Here is a 19,934-nt window from a genome sequence, read left to right on the forward strand (position 1 = left end):
ATGCCCAAAGAAAACTTATTCTAAGTGTGAACGCCCTACTGCTGCCCATTAACATTCATTTAGATGCAAGTGAAGATCCGACTAACTGCTGTTGCTACTCTGAATAGCCCCGCAGATCTGCTCAAATGTGTATGTACGCTTCAGATGCATAAGCAGTACCAAAAATCAATGATACAGGGGCCTATTCATCACTACATAATTATCATTAGTGATAATTATGTTTTGAACTCGCTGCGAGTTCAAGATACCGTTCGGAGGTATTCATCATGCCTCCTTGCCGAAAGTATCACTTCCGAAAAACTGCTCTTTTTACGGAGTCAGTTTTTCGAAATTGTGATACTTTTCATAGTTATCTAAGCCCTCTCTGCTCCCAGTCCACAGCCTCAGTCTGGCTTTCTGCCCTCTCCACGGCCCACAGCCCCTGCTCGCTCCGTGTCTCCCCTCTTCCAGATGTGTAGCCCAGGCCAATCTGCCCCCTCGCCTCTATGTATAATTACTTCCCCCGCCGAAGCCTGTCCCCCCCCGCCGCTCCCCCCTGCCGGTGTCTGTCTCAACGTTCTTATTTTATTTAATCCTAGTAATCCAGAAGTAGTGTGGCACCTAAAAGCTCGGAACGCTGTCTCTGAGAACGGTAGTTGAGCTGCCAAGCACATTGCCCCAGTGAGCGTTCCGAGTTTTTAGGTGCCACACTACTTCTGGATTACTAGGATTAAATAAAATAAGAACAGATAACCTATATAGTAATGAAATACATCTCCGTGGATTTCCTGGCCCCGTCCAGAGTGTTTCACCATTTCCTGTTTCTTTCAGTATATATAGAAGGGAAGGTGCATTCTTTATTACACCTTGACAAAGATGTTAATCGAAATGCATTGGTGGTTTTTAAGGACACTGCACTCTTAAGAAATCTTGGACTTTTGGATATCCCACTTCAATAAGGTACTGGACCTAATCTGAGAGACTGTTCCGGACTGTTTATCTTGGATTGAGTCCTTATATATGATCTGTACCTGAATTTTTTGGATTACTTTTATGTCCTAATTTTTGTTTTATGATGCTTATTTTAAATGTTGGATTTTACATGGTCAAAAAATAAAAGTATTGAATATGATCTGCTAAAGTTTTGGACGACTGGGAGAAAGAAACCTTGATAGGATTGATTCACCACATATACATGTGAGTCTGGGTACGCCAACCTCTGTACCTATTTGGAAGTAATAAGATACCTTTATGAGTTGCACACCACTTTTACACTAATGTGAGTGGGTAAGGTTCTCTTCTTTCTCCTGACACTTGGTGTAGAACATGTCTTTTTGGTGTGGATTAGAAGATATTTAAAGATACTTTTTAGTACCCGTTATCAAACACACTTTAAGTGAGTATGGTATGTCTCCCCACCATATAGTGGCAATACGGGAATTCACCCATTATACTAAAATTAAATATTGATTATTGTTGCAATTCTACACATATATATTTTTCTTCTTCTTTATTTGTTTATTGACAGAGAGGAAGGAATGTCAAAGAAAATGCAAAGATAATCGTATATGATTAAGTATATAGAGAGCGCTTAAGAACTCTATTGTTAGTGTTTTTGTATATCATTTGTGTCTTGTATTTGGGAAAGATTAGATAGGGTCTCTAGCTGCTGTTTCTAAGAATTATTGCGCCTTGATCAGTCTATCACTGGTTTTCACAATAATCAAGATAAGTGCACAGTGAACACGCTAAGCAAAAATAATTGTGGGTCCCAGGGACCCCTCACTTTTAAAAATTGGGGTTCTGCTCCACTGTTTCTTGGTCCCATCACATATTATGGAGGGTGAGGCCGGCAGCAGCTGGGACAGTGCTGGTTGCAGGTGGCAGTAGAGGTAGAGGGGGTTAAGGTCAAGCAGCAGTTGGGGTAGAGCTGGGGGTAAAAACAGGAATAATTTGTAGTGGAGCTTGTTAGATGGGAGTAAGGGCAGGCAGTGCTGGGGCTAGGTACGGGGTAAATGCAGACAGTAGTTGCAACAGTGCTGGGGGTAGAGAGAGGGCAAGAGTAGATGCAAGTATGTGTGCAGTGGACATCTATGCAGTATGTATGTGTGCAGTGGGTATGTGGTCAGTATGTATTTGTGCAGTGGGTATCTGTGCAGTATGTATGTGCAGTGGGCATTGTGATATCTTGAGGTTAATTAGCTCGGTAGACTGGGGTCAGTAGTGCAGAGAGTAGGTCCAGAATTAGAGCCCACACGTAGCATTCCAGTTAAATAAACATAAATGGTGCTTTACTTCCAGCATGTGAAATCAGCAAACAGAAAAACAATAAAATAGCTAGCCCTTGTTTAGGGCACTAGCTCACTTTTTGAACCCTCACTATTAAAGTGCAGCTAGTCTGCAAATAAAAGTCCAAAGTCAGCTTAGCCCTGTTCCATGCAGGTTAATACAGGCTCCGGCCTGGTCTTTAGTTGGCTGGCTGCCACAGCCTCACAGTCTGGCCTGCTTCCTTGCAGGTACCATAGCTCAGTCCTAGAGTTTGATGACCTTCCCTGTATCTCACAGGTCTAGGCTCAGGCCTGGCCCCCAATGGCTTCCTGGCACAATGAGCTCTGTCTGACTGTTCTGCATCAGTCCTCCCTGGACTGAATCCACTGGGCAGACCTTACACAATCTCCCAGAATCCTTTTCTTCTCTGTGTGGGCAGATCTCTCCTGCCCCACACAGAATCTGCTGCTCACTAGTGCCATCTCTGGTTATACTGCCACATATCCCCCTCCCCAGCTTGAAACCCCTGGGTTCAGCAACATGGGACGAGGCATGATGATGTCCCTCTTCACTCTCCTCATGAGGGAAATCCACCACATCCATGGTCATATAAACTCTTGTGATCTCTGGGGGTCTCATCCTCCAGATTCCAGAATTTATTTTCCTCCGACCCTTTTTCCTCACCTTATGGTACCAGTGGTGGTACTTGCTGTCTTTATGCAGTACTTGAGGGTCATCCATGGGTACCATGTCAGGCATGAAGAAATTTAAGTTACTTTTCCCGTAGGGACATACTTCATCTTTACTTTTGCCACCTACATCAAAATCAAGCAAGTTATTTTCCACATATTCTGCTGGTTTGGACAAAGAACAACTTTTCCTTTGCTTCTTTTTAACAGTCTTAAGGTTTTTCTTACTTAAACCTCTTAAAGGCACATCTTTTGGCCACCTGCTGCTTGTCACATCTTTAACCTTCAGCCTTGAAGCCCTGTATTGGCTACTGGCATACTTCACTAATAGCTCCTCTTCTTTCAAGGGGCCAATATTACCCTGAGAGTCATCAGCATTACAACTTCTGGACCTTGGCTTTATGTCAACCGACCATGTACTGGCACTGCCACCCTAGGTTCCAGACTCTCATGTCCAGGTAAGATACTTGAATCTTTGCTCCATTGGTCCGCAGACTTAATCTTGTGGCTTTGATGGCTATCTGCCACTTCATTAAGGCATAGATCTCTTGGACTTTTTTGTGTTCCCCATTTTTGAGCTTTGAAAATCTGATGAACAATTTCAACATGTTCCACCAGCACAGGTTGAAGTTCACTCTCCACAGAGGTCTTTATTTCCAAATACTGTCTAGCTGGACTACTTGCTTCAAGCTTTATCATGTGAGACCCCTCCACTTGCTCATAGACAAATCCAGCAGCATTGCAAAGTCCATCCTGCTTGCATGAAGGCATTGTTTCACATACAGACAGAAAGCCCAGGTGCTGAAGAGTATTATTCTTCACAAGATTCTCAGAATTAACTTTCTCCAAGGTCCTGCTTTGCCCTGCAAAACTGTGTGAGTCACATTCTCATCACTCAACATCCGGCAACAAGAGAGTCTCATCCTATGAAGCCATCACTATCTCCATAGACTTCTGTATATTCTGTACCTTTGCTTCACAGGTCATGCAATTCCTATCTGTGTACGTCAGTTCTTTATTATCAACTTCGGACACAGTTTTGCAATCGGGACCTGTGCCCCTTTTGGAGGACTTCATACCCTCAGCTATCACAGTGAGCTAAAAGCCGCTGCAAGGAATCTCATCCACTTTTCCAATACGGACCTTTATGAAATTTCCAACTCCGATACTTCTGTCCCTTCTTGTACACCGGTATCGTTAATGAGAACATCTCTATGATCACTTTGCTGCTGAAAGACATCATTCTTACTTAGTTTCCGCAATTCACTGTTTGTCCGCTGCTCATCACACAAAACACTCTGCACCAGTAGAATATCACTCTGCATGCCAGCCTTTTCAGAATCAACCTGTAACAATTGCTGCTTGTGTTTACGTACTTCTGCCACACTGGGTTTAGTGAAGACATCGGACGCCATTTTTGGTCCAGAATCCAACTTCAGAAAGTTATTTAACTTCTTTTCCTGTTATGATTTTCCCACTACCATGTGGAACCTTATTTGAGCCGTAGACAGCTGCTCTTCCAGCTGGGCAATTTTCGCCATGGCGCTTTCCATCTTGTTCTCAGATTGCCGCAGACTGTGCTCCACAACTTCATGTTCAGCAAGTCTCAACTTTTGTACAATTATTTCAGACTCTGCCATGTTTAATTCACATTGCAACTCCATTTCTTTGGTATTCCTCTCCACTTGGAATCTTTGCAACTGGTTCTGTGTACTTAGCAAACACTTCTCAAGGTTCTCACTCTGTTCTTCAACTTCCAAGTCCTGCCATGGGCATGGTTAAGCTCTCTCATCAAAGATTCACCCTGCTTGGTGGCTTTATGCTAACTTTCCTCCAGGAATACATTTCTTTCCGGCAGACACTCTGAAACTGCTCTAGCTGCTGCCAAACTGGATTGGAGAGTTTGTACTTGCTCCTTACAGCTGACTTTAAGACGGACCATCTCCATCTCTTTTCCTTGATGGTCAGTTTCCCACTGAACGACAGTCTGCAGCATCTGGAGATGCTTCTCCTTCACTTCACAAAACTCTTCAGCCAAAGAACTTTTCTCCAATTCACAAGACTTAAACTTTACTTGTGAGAACACAATGAAAGAGTCTTTCTTCCTCAACAGCAGAGCCAGACCTGCCACTTTCACTTGCGTGTGCTCCGCATCGCTTCAATGTCTCTGGACACCTTCTTTCAATTCTTCTACTTCCTGCTGAAGTACCACGCACTTTTGCTGCAATTCCACAACATCTCACTCTAATGCGTCATTCTTTGCTAGGAGCACATCATTCTCATACTTTGTAACACTTTAGAAAAGTTGAGCTTCCTCAAGGCATTCAGACATAGCTGCCCATTTGAGGTCTGTCTCTTTAAGAACTTCACGTTTTTTTATTTCCTCCTGCTCAAATGCCATATTGAAAGAGGACAATTCACTTCATAATTTCTTTTCAGCATGTTCATGAAAATTTCTCTCATCAGTCAACTGGTCCCTTAAGTCATCAATCTTCCCAGCATAATACTTATTACTTTCCTTCAAAGATTTACGCATTCTGTCAAATTCTTCCAGGCTAATATAGTCCTTTCTGGACGGACCTTGCACCATACACTGACCACACACACTGACATCTTTATTTGGCTTTGTAAATGTCTCTTTCAATGGAATAACACTGTTTACCCCATCAATTTGAAAGGATCCACCACAGAGGATTTCAAACAGCTTTAAATCTCTTCCATGTAACCGACTTTCTTCACATTCAGACTGTAAACTCCAGCCTGGGTTTTCCATCTCTCTAGACTGAGAATTAACCTTTGTAGGAATATTTCTGCCTTTAGAATTTTTATTTTTATTTCCCATGACTCTTGGCACAAAATACACAGAAACAACTTGTTTTTGTTTTCACTGTATCACACTTTGCCTTCAAAAGTATTTTTAACACAGCAAAACATTTTTCTTCATGTGGCACTACAATTACCAGCATGTATCAAGCAGTCTCAATAGCCTTTCAATAGGAACCTCTGCTCTCTTAGGTACCACACCTTGATTTAATGAGCATGAGCAATTCACCAGGATAAACCACACAATTTCTTTTAACCCTTGCAATGCTGAAGAAGTGCACATTTCTCTTCACAGACACAGTATATACTTGCACTTTTCACTTGTACAGCATAATATAACACATCACCTGCTTTAATTTATGTGGAACTACAATGTCCAGCATTCAACATAGTACTTTCTCTGTTCTTTGTAAAAGAAATGTCCAGACCAGATAATTAGACACACCTTGTCTTAATGAGACAGAGAAACACTTTTGTGTGCTTTCAGAAAAATAAACAGTTTTCCCTGTTAACACTGCTGTAACAAATGTCATAACTTCTTGCATTTCTTTGAAATAACACTTTCACACATTTGCGAACAATTCTTCTTCCTCTCCAAAGGAAGAGTGCACACTTGCAGACAACTTTTCTGTTTAACAGACTTTAACTTTTCTTTTCACTCAAAACCTCGATGAGCCTTCCACCCTTTCAGGTGCAGTGAGCCTCCTTACTTCCATTAGCTGCTGTAATCCACTTTCTGCGCAGCTCTTGTTGCGTAGACCTGTGTGCGTAGAATCGTTATTGTGCGCATTCTCCACCATATGTGATAGCTTGAGGTTAATTAGCTCGGTAGACTGGGGTCAGTAGTGCAGAGAGTAGGTGCAGAATTAGAGTCCACACATAGCATTCCAGTTAAATAAACATAAATGGTGCTTTACTTCCAGCATGTGAAATCAGGATACAGAAAAACAATAAACAACCTAGCCCTTGTTTAGGGCACTAGCTCACTTCTTGAATCCTCACTATTAAAGTGCAGCTAGTCAGCAAATAAAAGTCCAAAGTCAGCTTAGCCCTTTTCCCTGCAGGTTAACACAGGCTCGGGCCTGGTCTTTAGTTGACTGGCTGCCACACAGTCTGGCCTGCTTCCTTGCAGGTACCATAGCTCAATCTCAGAGTTGGATGGCCTTCCCTGTATCTCACAGGTCTAGGCTCAAGCCTCCTGGCCCCCAGTGGCTTCCTGGTACAATGAGCTCTGTCTGACTGTTCTGCCTCAGTCCTCCTGGATTGAATTCACTGGGCAGACCTTACACAATCTCCCAGAATCCTTTTCTTCTTTGTGTGGGCGGATGTCTCCTGCCCCACACAGAATCTGCTGCTCACCAGTGCCATCTCTGGTGAAACTGCCACACCATCTATGCAGTATGTATGTGGTCAGTATGTATGTGTGCAGTGGGTATCTGTGCAGTATGTATGTGTGCAGTGGGTATCTGTGCAGTATGTATGTGTGCAGTGGGCATCTGTGCAGTATGTATGTGTGCAGTGGGCATCTGTGCAGTATGTCTGTGTGCAGTGGGCATCTATGCAGTATGTATGTGTGCAGTGGGTATCTGTGCAGTATGTATGTGTGCAGTGGGCATCTATGCAGTATGTATGTGTGCAGTGGGCATCTGTGCAGTATGTATGTGTGCAGTGGGCATTTATGCAGCTTGTATGTGTGCAGTGGGCATCTATGCAGTATGTATGTGTGCAGTGGGCATCTGTGCAGTATAAATGTGTGCAGTGGGCATCTATGCAGTATGTATGTGTACAGTGGGCATCTGTGCAGTATGTATGTGTGCAGCGAGCATCTATGCAGTATGTATGTGTGCAGTGGACCTGAGGCGTACTTAGGCACTTCCACTTCCTCTGACAGGGCCCCTGTAACAGACCTACATAGTGCCAATATACCCGAGGGCTGCACAGTTTTCCTACACCCAGGAGCTGCAGAGTGCCCCTATACCCAGGAGCTGCACAGGGCCCTATACCCAGGAGCTGCACAATGCCCCCCACCCCCTGCAGACACACACACACAAACACCTCCTCCTTCCCCCTTCCTCTCAGTCACGCTCACACCTGTGTTTTCTCGCTTTCTCAAGGCAGTGGGGGTTGACCATACTCCTTGCCTTGGGCCAAGACCGTTGTTACTTTCTAAATTGTCGGACCCAGGGAAAAACTCAATGAATGATTGAAAATGTGCAATGAAGGATGAAAAATGCAGCAATGATTAACTGCTAGGGAAATATGTGATAAGGGTCATAGAAGACTACTATTTTCTTTTGTATTTCAATTGTCAATCAGTTTCCAGCATAAGAGCAATAAAAGACAGACAGCACAGAAGCCTGATTGCAGACTTATTTTCCTTCATACCCTCCCTTATACCCACACTATATAAAAAACAATGCTGCAAGCTGTATATTTTATTACAATGACCCCTTGTCCTGCCAATGTGCTGTATTATGGCACGGAGACACCTACCCAGATGATATATGTATAATAATAATAATAGTATTATACAGTAGTTACATGTGATCTCATGCATGATGAAGGGATCAGTGCTGCAGGTTTGCCATGATGATGTGTGTAATCTAACACCTGTGGAAGTGCCAGCTACTTACTTATTGCCAGCACCCCCTCCCTATGTGCACACAGCAGCAGCGTCAGCTGTGCTATTATCAGAGCCCGATGCACAGGGATGTAGGTTGGTAGGAGGAGGCCGGTCGTCGGGAGCTGCCACCGCGCCTGGATGCCCTGGTAACCTGCAGTAAATCCAGTCACACACCCATCTCCCTCATTACCGGCAACTACCCTGGATGGTCACTCAGCACTGTGGGAATTTGTTGGGTTTTAAAAGGTTACTCAGGTCAGATCCTAATGTTTAAGATTATCGCAATACCAGTGCTCAGTAATTCCATATGTAGAATCAAAATCAAAAGACAGCTGCCTGCATAAAAAAGGGTATCCCAGAAACCTTTTGAATGGTTCAGATCCTAATGTTTGTCACTAACTTTAGCTAAGGGGTGATACTCTGCCAAGGAACTTTTTGGTACACATCTTTAATTACTGTGTGGATAACCTATATAATATTCCTGTGTGGAACTATTTTCCATTTCTTGTGTGGACTATTTAATCTCTGTTCCTGTGTGGAACTATGTGTTACTCTTTTCTGCAAGGAATTATTGTGGAACTATACACTCTACAGGAACTGCCTCTATCTGGACCATACTTGCCTACTTTTGAAAAATACTTTCAGGGAGATTGCAGCAGAATGCGCCGCATGGCCTGCCCCAAAGGGCGTGTCTAGCTCCACCTATGGGTGTATATATATTACTATTTATTTTTTTTAAACAGAAGCCTTAATGGATCTCACTTATCTGTGAAGGCATCTGTATAACTGGGACATTTTAATGCTAGTCACATTAAAAAGTTAGAGTTTTCATAGAAGAAAACTCACCCGGACTCTCATAATGTAATAGCCTCGAACCTACAAGTTCGCAGGCTACTATATTTGGCTAGTTGTAAAACAAACTCGGACCTTTAAATGCGCAAGAAGGTCTGAGTTTGTCTCACACAAAAAACGAACACCCTATTACATCTCGCTCTATGTCTCTTGACTTTATAAGCTTTTCATTGTCAATGCCCCACAATCTGTATCCTTGGCTTTATTGACAACATCCAACATAATACATGAGGTGGACTTGGGATCCAACTTGTGTCTTTTCTTTAGGTTTATAGGGATATACTTTACATCCAAAGACAAGGAGATGATTCACACTTGGCTTTTGACCAGACCGTGCTTCTAATGTTTTTTTTAGCTTTAACTGTCATTGTAGGTGCTTGATTATTGAGGTATATTGCAGTTAGGACTGCTTCTGCCTAGAATTTTTTTTCCAGACCCACAACACTCAACATAGTCTGTGCTCTTTCAGCGATTGTTCTGCTTGACCTCTCACTCATGCTGTCTATTCAGGTGTGTAGTCTGTCATCAGTTGGTGTTGAATGCCATTCCTCTTTAGAAATATGGCTAGATCTCTGTTTTCATATTCTCCACCATTGTCACTTTTAGCTGTCAGGGAGTATGTGTCATCCTTGTTGCATAATCTACGAGTGTCATGAAGTAGCGGTTTCTACTCATTGACTCCACTTTCATCGGACCGCTCACGTCCATGTGCATTCGTTCCAATGGTGTCTTTGCTCTGAAAGCTGACTTTAATGGCAATGTCTTTGCTCGCCTTTCACACAACTTTCACATTCACTTCCTGTGTTCTCTACTGACAAATCTGTCACCATGCCATGTAGAAGTTTCTGTACATTATCGTATCCTAAGTGAGCCAGTCGCCATAGCTTCATAAACTGGTTGAATCTAAAACCACTATCACAAAACACTTTTCAGTGTCTAGGATGTACAGTTGTTGACACCATGTTGCTGTTGCAATTACAGTCCCCTCTTTATTGTACACAACACAGTGTCCCTCTATGAATTGGACCTAGTATTGCTTCTTCTCCAGTACACTGGTTGCAATAAGATTAGTTTCTAGATCTGGCACAAAAAGTATTTCTTCTAGGTCCATGACAACTGTTTTGCCCTTGATCCTTAAGTGCATAATAACTGTCCCGACTTTTGTGGCATTTAGGACTTTGAGCCCAATTCAGTGGTGCAAGTAGTGGTGATGCCGCACACAAGCGGCCAATGTTTTCAGTCTGTGCATGCGTCTGAATCACACTGCAAGGATTTCAGTGGGCATTCATGGATGTAATTGCAGTTGCACTGACACTGGTGGCCATGTTCAGATAGCAATTCTGCACCTCTGTAAGGCTGGTGTAATCTCCGATTTATTTCAGGGGGCTGGCCGCAAATGATAATAAATAAAGTCCTAAAAGTTTTATTTTAACAATTAGTGCATCATAAAATAACTGTTGCACTCTTTTTTTCACTATACAAGACATAGATATACTTGCTTGTATCATTGTCTTGCACAGCAGGATAGGTGTTTGGTGTCCAGGACTCTTCACTGCAGCTGAATACCATGGATGACAAAGACAACCAGTCCTGCTGGGAGACCACCAAGGGGCTGCTGAGAACAACAGCAGTTACTGCAGCAAATCACTTATGAAATGTGCGGATAGAGATCAGTTACTGATTTCGTTGCTCAGCAGCCCCTTGGTGGTCAGCCAATGCTCCTTCCTCCCTCCTCAGTGCCCCCATGACAACTGGTGCCCGGAGGCCAATGGTTCCACTGATTATACTTGGTTCACTTTCTCTACATTTTGAGGCCTTATGTTCTATCTTGTGACACTTGAAGTACTTAAAAATGGGTATTTTGAATTTTACGCACTTTAATAATATACAAAGGGAGTGGCTCTAGACTGCACACACTAATGTAATTAGAGGTGCTATCTTGCTGAGATTTATAGTATTAACATAGAAAGATTAGATGCAGATGCACTATGCAATCATTACTGCTCTTGTATACTTCATGTTACGTGTACAGTATATATGTACACTTGCATCTTGAGATTGCTTCAATCTAGATTGGCACCCCCCCACCCCCACCCCCCTCTGTTTTTAAGCAGGAAATTAGCATCTGACTGCACTTTGGATCAGGCATAATCAAAAGTAAGTCCTATTTATATTTATATAGTGTCAGTTTTTGGGGGTGAGCATTGGAGCACCCTGAGCTGTTCTGGCTGAGTTACTTCAGGTTATCATTACTTAACACATTCACATTTTATATCACTTTCTTTGTTTGTTTTTTATCTACAGTATGTAACTTTTCACACATTTTTGTAACACACTTAATACGAGCATCTGCCTTTATACACCTGTTATAACAAACAAAGAATTGCGCTAATCAATAAGGGGTATTCGGATAAATTACTTAATAGAAGTCTGGTTCACATATACACATAAAATTTTATAACAATTGATCCAGAATGCGCAAACAAGTAGTCATCAGCTGCCCGTGTGGCACAGAAAAAAGCCTTCACCAAACTTTTAAATAGTCCTCAAAACACACAAATTGTGTCACACAGTGGCGCTTAGACAAATTAAACCCACACCTAAAGTGCACTTGCTTTTGGGGTTTAGATCACAGTTTCTGTAATCTGTTCACAAAAAAGCTTCTATTTTTCAGCTGGTGTGGTTGCAAAGGGATAGAGAAACTGATGGTGCAATACTGTCATAAAATACAGAAACATTTATTATACAAGTTGCACTCACATTTAGACATAAAAAACAGCATATATCACCATAAGGTGAACTCTTTGGTAGTTCACAGTATACAGGGCGCAGCCAGGATATCCATCAGGTGTTGATCAATTGGTGTCATGCATAGCATGTCCCGGAAACCAGCAACGGAGCTCTTAGTCAGGGTATCCAGCGTTCCACCACTGTCTGTACTGTCCTTGTATAACGAGTTTCAAACCATTAATGGTTCTTCCTCAGAAGCATTTAGATACTGCTGCCTGGATCCCCTCTATATACCCCCTCAAATTACCTTAACTGGCCGCAAAACAGGTGCATATGGACCTCCGGTGATCATCATGACCGGAAGGCCATCACCGGATGTTGTGTCATGCATTCCACACACTAGCATGGAATGCAAACCGGACAATATGGTGTAAGATTTTGCAGCATTGCATTTGCAACCTATTTGCATGCCTACCCCTGTCATTTGCTGAGATATAGACAGCATATTCATGTATTTTCTTTCATGCACCCAGCTTAGTGTCCTACAGAAGGTCTGATTCAGAGTTGTACGCAAGGCCGATATATACGAAGTTGAGCGATTATCAGTAAACTGTGCATGCATAACAATGTGCATGTGCTAAACCCCGATAGTGATCCTTCACACATCGCATACCTTCACGCAGGGTGATTGACATCCTGCCACTGTTTGGGGGGGTAATGGGGGAGTGGTGGGAAAAACTTAGGCATTTTCAGGGTGTGTTGCTCCCTGCATCTGTGATCCCGTACGTATTTAACATGGCTCCAGCATCTCAGTTCAGACAGGCATGCTGCGTGGCCATAGACTTACTTAAGCAGCCGTTTATCGAAGTATCTGTGTATGCACTGTGAATGTGCTTTGGCTCCAGGGGGTGTTTTGCTGTTGGGGGCTGCAGCTCTTGCATACTGTCTCATAAATGCAGCTTGCAAAATCGCAGCTGCGATTGTAATACCGTACAACTTTGAATCAATCCCAGAGTGCACCGCTGGTTGATTCTTCTCAATAAGCCTTTATTTTAATTAAGACGTTTGTAACGCTACCCACAGTTTGTGTGCCTTCTCCTGGGTTGGTGTTATCCCTGGGATCACTATCGGCTTTCCATAATTTTTCCGCTTTATCTGCATTGTGGATTTCAATGAAGCGTAGTTCTCTGAAATCGTTAACTTGGTGAAGCCCATATTAGCTTTTGCTCTGTACATTTTCACCAGTATGAATAAAGGTATGATGGAGGTCATTCCACACACAACACAATGAATAGCTTAACCAGGGATTGGTTTATTAACCAGGTAGAACACAGGATGCTAGTCAACATATGGTTAATGCAGCAGGTATACAATGCAGGAACACACAGTATAATAGATTCAGCCAGAAGCGGGTTATTGCAGGTGTGTCCAGTACCTGGACCACACACTTGCACATACATTCAGTGGTGATATAGGAATGTATAGTACACCTAGAGTGGTGACACAGTGGTATATGGCACAGTCTCCCTCAGTAGACACTCAGGGGCACGTCCTAGTCCTATGGACGACAGAGAGGAGGATGCAAGGTAAAGTCAAGCATGCGCAGTAGCACATTCGGTTGGATGTTGCGCACGTGACATTGGCGCACCCTGCAGCAGCGCCAGCAGTAGTGACAAAGAAACAACGTACATTGCTCTCCTCAACAATATATATCAGAGTAATTATAAGGGATATAAGCATATTAAGGATATTAAAATATTTTTCTTGGAGTTCTGTGACCTTATCCATCTATCTATCTATCTATCTATCTATCTATCTATCTATCTATCTATCTATCTATCTATCTATCTATCTATCTATCTTTTATAGTACAACATACATTATCATATTTATACATAATTCACATTACTTCAATATTTAGCCATATTTAATTAATTATCTTTTCTGTTCGTTTTGAGATTTTACAAATTTGTGTTGACATTGACTGAACTAGAGACTGACGGTTTACATTTATTTTTATCTATCCTAAAAGCTGTGCTGCAGGGTTGCTGCATAATCATTTGAGAAATACATTTATTTTATTACAGTTTTATTACAATTTGAGAACCTAATCACTTTTTCTAGTGATAAAGTTTGACAGTCGTGTTGTAATGTTTAAATAAACTTACTTATTGCATCATTATACATTTTTGGGTGCATTTTGTGGTTATCATTCAATTTTTAGTATTGCTAGATTGACTGTTTAATTAATATCTTGAAGGCAGACTTTTCTCTAAAGTATACAGTTGCTGTTTGGTACAGATGTGTACTCATACACTATTGCCGCAGTTGCGCCAAAACAGCCCTTGCCAGGTTCCATGTGAGTTGGATTGCATCGAGCGTCTACAAAATGCTACAATGCAGCGGCTGTGGATTTTTTTCAAGTTTCGTTGTACAGATTCAGTCTCTGTCGCACACAGATATACAAATGTAGCATATCAAATTACACATCACGCCACGCCTGCGTTTTTGCCACCACTCCCTGTTACGTCCCACAAAACGGCCTCTGTGTGTCAATCACTTCTTAATAAATCCTCACTAAAAGCGTAGTCACATTTGATTGCAATTTAATCGCTGTGCGTGCAAATTGCGGTTAAGACGCATGCGCAGTCGGCTGATAAACGTTCAAATGTGTCAAATTTATTGCACAGTCAAATTCAGAAATGTCTTGCCACGTTGCCCCACAAATCTTGTGTGTGCAAATGTACATATAAGAGTTAGTCGTGTGTGTTTGTCATTTGGTGGGAGATGTTTATGTGTGCGTAAATTAAAATATCCCTATGTCTATTAAACCCTTCAATGCTAAGGATGAGAGGGACTCTTCTTCGGCATATACATCAAAGGTCCCACCTAAAAGTCCTCCCCTGTTAGTTTCTGCCACAGTGAGCCAAGGAGGTATGGGGTTTGATGATTTCACCCCACTGAAATTTAATTACTGTACGACATTAAACCCTGCCCTTAATATCTACTTAGCTACAGATAATTGTAATAAAGTCATGAAATGTGGTATGGCACTCAAACCACACCCTCCTGGCACTTAGACACTTGGGGGCTCTCTCATCAATGAAAATATGAAAGCGCATTGGCAATACAATTGTCAATCCCCGGGATTTGCAGTAAAAACCAGTGCAAAGCCTTAACATACCATTCCCCGTCTAAATAGGCCCCAAAACCCACGGAGCCGGAGGCATCAGTAAACAACTCATTATAATCCCTTATTAATGGCAACCACATAGTCAGATAATCCTTGATTTCCTTAGACAGTTTAAAGTGTGGTGCAATAATCCCAGCCTTGGCCCGTTCAAGCTTCCTACAGAAAACTTCCCCATTCGTATCACTCTACAAGAAAAATGCAACAAGCCTAGCAGAAACTGGACCTCCCTGAATTCAACCTTGTGAGAGGACAAGCAACTGCCTAGCTGAGCGATCAACCATTGCACTTTTTCTGACGGCAATCGGCAACAACCCTGCCCCATATCTATCTAAATGCCCAGATGAGACAAACAGGAAACAGGTCCCCCTGTTTATCCTGAGCAACGGAAACAACCCAGAACCTGAAACATAGCTTGTAACAAAAAAATTATTTTACACCAAGTCTCACTATCCTTACCCCAAGAAAATCGTCCAAATAATAAGCGATCCTGGTATGTCCCTTGCCGGCCTAAATGCATCATTGAGAAAGGAACCAAACCTTTCAAAGAATGCACATGATACAGGACAACCCATGGGCACACGACGGTCGACAAAGTGATGCTCGTAAAACAGAAAACCCATCAACCTGAAGGTGTCAGGATGCGGCCTGGGTTCGGCCGCTACTCACTTGGGCTTAGGTGTTCAGTCACTGGGAGTGGAGGTGAGTGATGACTGAGTATTGTCCCCGGGGTCTGCTAGGGCTTTCGTGCATGCGTCCTGGTTCCCGGGCATGGTCGCAGCCATGTTGGTCCATGTCACCTGACTAGTCTCTCCGAGTGGTAGTCCTGCAGTCACTCAATTGATCCCCTGATCCAATGACCAGCTACCTAAGGGTATTTAAGTCTGACTATAGGAACAGGAAACTGCTGTTCAACTTCGCAGTTCCAGTGATTGTTATGCTCTCCGGTATTTTCCACAAAGTATCTCCAGTGTGTTGTTTCAGCCCTCATGCTGACCTCCATTGTTACTTGTATTAGCTCCCATGCTAACTATCAGCGTGTTACTTCAGCTCTCTCACAGAACTCCAGTGTTTCATGTAACAGTTCCTGTGTTGTCTTTCAGTGTGCTGCTCAGCTCCCAAGCTGCCTCTCTGTGTTACACGTATTAGACTTCAAGCTAATTACTAATTTAGCTGTCCAGCTGCATCCCTGTGTTTACTTTGCTCTTATAGTGGATTCTACTGTGACTGTGTCTCAGGCTCCACAGTGTTCCTTCCCAGTGAACCCTCCTCGTTACTACCATCGCCATTCAGCATCTCATACCAAGTATCGATTACCATCGATTCTCAGGGGGCGATTCAAATGTTTTTTTTGGGCGTGATAAAGAATGAGCACCCACTGTGATATTCAATAGTTCTGGGCGCTCATTAATTATCGCCCTCTTCGCGGCCTAAAAGACGAGGTTTAGCCTTCTTAATTCCTGGTTAGGGCGCGCTATCTGCGGTTAGCGCGCCCTAACCAGGGTGTTTCAGACATTTCTACTCGCTCTCTCCTGAGTGCGTGCAGAAATGCCGGCGCCAGCGGCTATCGCGCCCTGACAGAGCAATAATTGAATTGTTCTGTCGGGCATCTAATAAAAAAGCCGCCGGCAGAACATTTGAATCGCCCCCTTAGTGTCTCATTCCAAGTGCTGATTACCATCGATTCTCAGTGTCTCATTCCAAGTGCTGATTACCATCGATTGTCAGTGTCTCTTTCCAAGTGCCAAGTACCATCTCATGATATCATCTTCCAGTGACAAGTGCTGCGATTAAAACTACAGTGTGTGTACTTTGTTCCTGATTCAGACCCACTCGCAAGCACACAGAGCTCGCAAGCGGGTGGATGGTCCCCCACTGATATGCGCCGCCCCCGCCGGAGGGGGGGGGGCACCAGTGATATTTCTCGCACAGGTCACCAAAATGTCTATCTACGGCTCTGCTCCCTTCCACCCTTTTTACTAAAGGTTGGTAAAGGTATCCACATCAATTCCTCCCTGATCGACTTTCCACTCCCATGCTCATTTTTATGGAGTATGATATTTATATATTTTGCTGAAATCAGTGACTACATCTCTACATAAGATGCGTGATGTATTTTCCAGTGTTTTCTCTGCAGGCCGCAGTTTTAGCTGTATAACACACTGAGACAGATGAGACCCTATTATTAAGTTAAATCTTCACTGTCAAGTCATTGTAGAAACCTGGTTGCGGTGAGCTGACTTTTGCCTCTGGGTAAACTGCTATACTCAATTTAGCTGCAGCAAGCACGCTGATGGACATACAGTATGGGAATATAATTTAAGAGAACCTGTCACCACTGTGTATAAATATGTATAAATATACAATACAATACATTTCCTTGCATGTCTGACTAATTCTTTAATACTACATAACAGTTTGTTGGAAACCAACTATGATTGAAAAAGCTCCACTTTACCAAACAAATCATGGGGTAGATTCAAAGTTTCACGACGGAGCTTGTGATTTTTAACACTGTGGCCGAGCACACGTGTCTATGGGTGATTTAGAGATGTATGCATCTCTGACGCAACTCCGTTTGTGTCTGAATGAACATAACTGGGTGGTAACGGGCAGGGCTGTAACTAACGTGGTGCAACATGTGCCACGGCACAGGGCACCGCAAGGCAGGGGGCGCAGCTCGGGCCTGTCAGTTTTCTTTTTATAATCATTTTCACTTTTAGCTTCCTTTTCTTTTATCCCCGGCATCTCCTTTTCACCCCTATCACCACCATAGCCGACTCCCCCTCCATCTGGCCACTTCCCTAAGCACCTTCAGTCCCATCCTCTTTTATTTGACACACATTTCAAAATACTGGGCGCATTGCATGCACTTGACCTCAGAGTACGTCCTCTCTCCGGTTGTTCGGTTGCTAGGATAAATCGTTCTGTGTTGCCTGCGGCTTTATGTACATTTTGTTGCCAGGCTTGTGCCTGGTACACAAACCATTGCCCCAAGACTTTGCGCTGTTAGCAGGTGGGTTGGCTGGAATGGGAGCGTTTTTTCTGGTTTCGGTGGTTCAGGCATGTAAGAGCTTTCAGAGCGTCATGCTGACTTTTATTTGGGATCTGTATTCGCCAGGGCGCTCGCTCGCTGTGTTACAGCATATTTTAACAGGCTTGTCTATTTTCTCTGCGTTGTATGATGGGCCTTCATAATTTCAAGGGCCTGCAGGGAGTTGGTCCAGGTCAACCCTTAAAGCGATTAACTGCAGGTGTCCCATTGATATGTCCATGTTGCTTGCTGTACTTGCTGGCTGCGGTCCCTTCAGTTGTTTTTATTTTCAGCTTTGTATGCTTGCTGTTTTCAGTTATGTTTTTCCCATGACGCTTCGTGGGTCTGCAAATTTGTTGCCCCCTTTAAAAGGGCTGACCCACCACTCACTATTGGGGATGTAATTTATATGCCTGGAAGCTAGGCCTTATACAGTGCTCCAGTGTGGACCAGGTTGGTAGAAGGCGCTGGCTTCACTTCAGCCATATCCCATTCCTGCAGTATGTCTGTTGGCGCTGGCGCACGCTTTTGAGCAGATGCATGACGATGGGATGGGACATGGTTGATGCACAAGGAGGTATCCCCGGTTACGAAATACCAGTTTTGTCATGTTTTTGCAGCGTTGTTTGGCTTTTTCAGAGCTCAAGCCGGGCAAGTTCGGTACTCACTCATTTGGAATAAGAGCTGCTTCATCTGCGGCTTCTGCTGGCTTATCCGACGAGGATATCCAATCCCTTGGTCTGTGTCGTCCTGCTGCGTCCCGACACGTTATATTCATCCGGGTTTAGCTATTTTGCTCCAACGTAGCTCACCGGAGGCCTAAACACTGCGGGAGTCTATGAGGAATTTTTAATTTTCCCTCGGGGGCCCAATTGGCTTCTGAATTATATGATGTGGCGTGATGGTTAGTTTACTTCGGGGGTTTTTAGTTTTGTGCCTCAAGTCTGGTTAGCTACATTGTTCCCCTCACCCTTCCCCGGTCTTTGTTACGTTTCCATGTCTTGTCGGTATGGTGTGTCTGTGGTTCGACTGCTTTCTTTGTGTTTTTTCTTTCTGTATTCTAAGGTGCTGCATCTGTGCAGGAATAACCGTATCCACGTAGGTGATGCTATGTATACTTACGAACACCATTCAAAGCAGTGTTATAATTATGTTTGAAATAATACTGACAGAATGGCATTTGGTTTAAATAACTATTTATTGTAATAGATTTAATGAATGATAATATATAGATATCCAGGATACTACCATATATTTTAGAAAAATATTGAAAACACCGGTTTTGTGTCGAGACACTAGTTTAATTACACGTTTTTCTTACTTATAAAAACTTATATTTCTTTTAATATTTCACAGACTATAATTTCTATACATATTTTCAAGACTAATCAAAGTTATAATTCATTCTGTGCATCAATTGCAGACAATTTTTCCTCTCTACCCTTTATTGGGAATAATTTAAGTCTGCAAACTGCATTGTATTTGCACTCTATTGTCATTAGATCCATTTGATAGATAACAGAAGCCCTGCTTTCCTGCTAGTTGTGTGTTCTTTCATTGTTCTCAGGAGTGTGTGGAGGAATGTTGGTTGTGGTGCAGTTGGATGTGGCTAGGAGGAAGGTAAAACGCTGTAGTGGTGAGCTAAATGTTGGAGAGTGATGGTGGTGTAGTGGAGAATGTTGGTGGTATAGTGGAGAATGGTGGTGGTTTAGTGGAGAATGGTGGTGGTATAGTGGAGCTTGTGTT

General features: G+C 43.0%; 1 protein-coding gene across 2 annotated transcripts in view; it reads left to right on the forward strand.

The window, feature by feature from the left end:
- The window catches only part of SLC6A2 (solute carrier family 6 member 2), a 338,811-nt gene that overhangs the window by 130,719 nt on the left and 188,158 nt on the right, over positions 1 to 19,934 (forward strand). The gene's annotated exons all lie outside the window — the stretch shown is intronic.

Source organism: Taudactylus pleione, unplaced genomic scaffold, assembly GCF_031769625.1.
Source record: "Taudactylus pleione unplaced genomic scaffold, aTauple2 ptg000117l, whole genome shotgun sequence".
In the NCBI taxonomy this organism is placed as follows: Eukaryota; Metazoa; Chordata; class Amphibia; order Anura; family Myobatrachidae; genus Taudactylus; species Taudactylus pleione.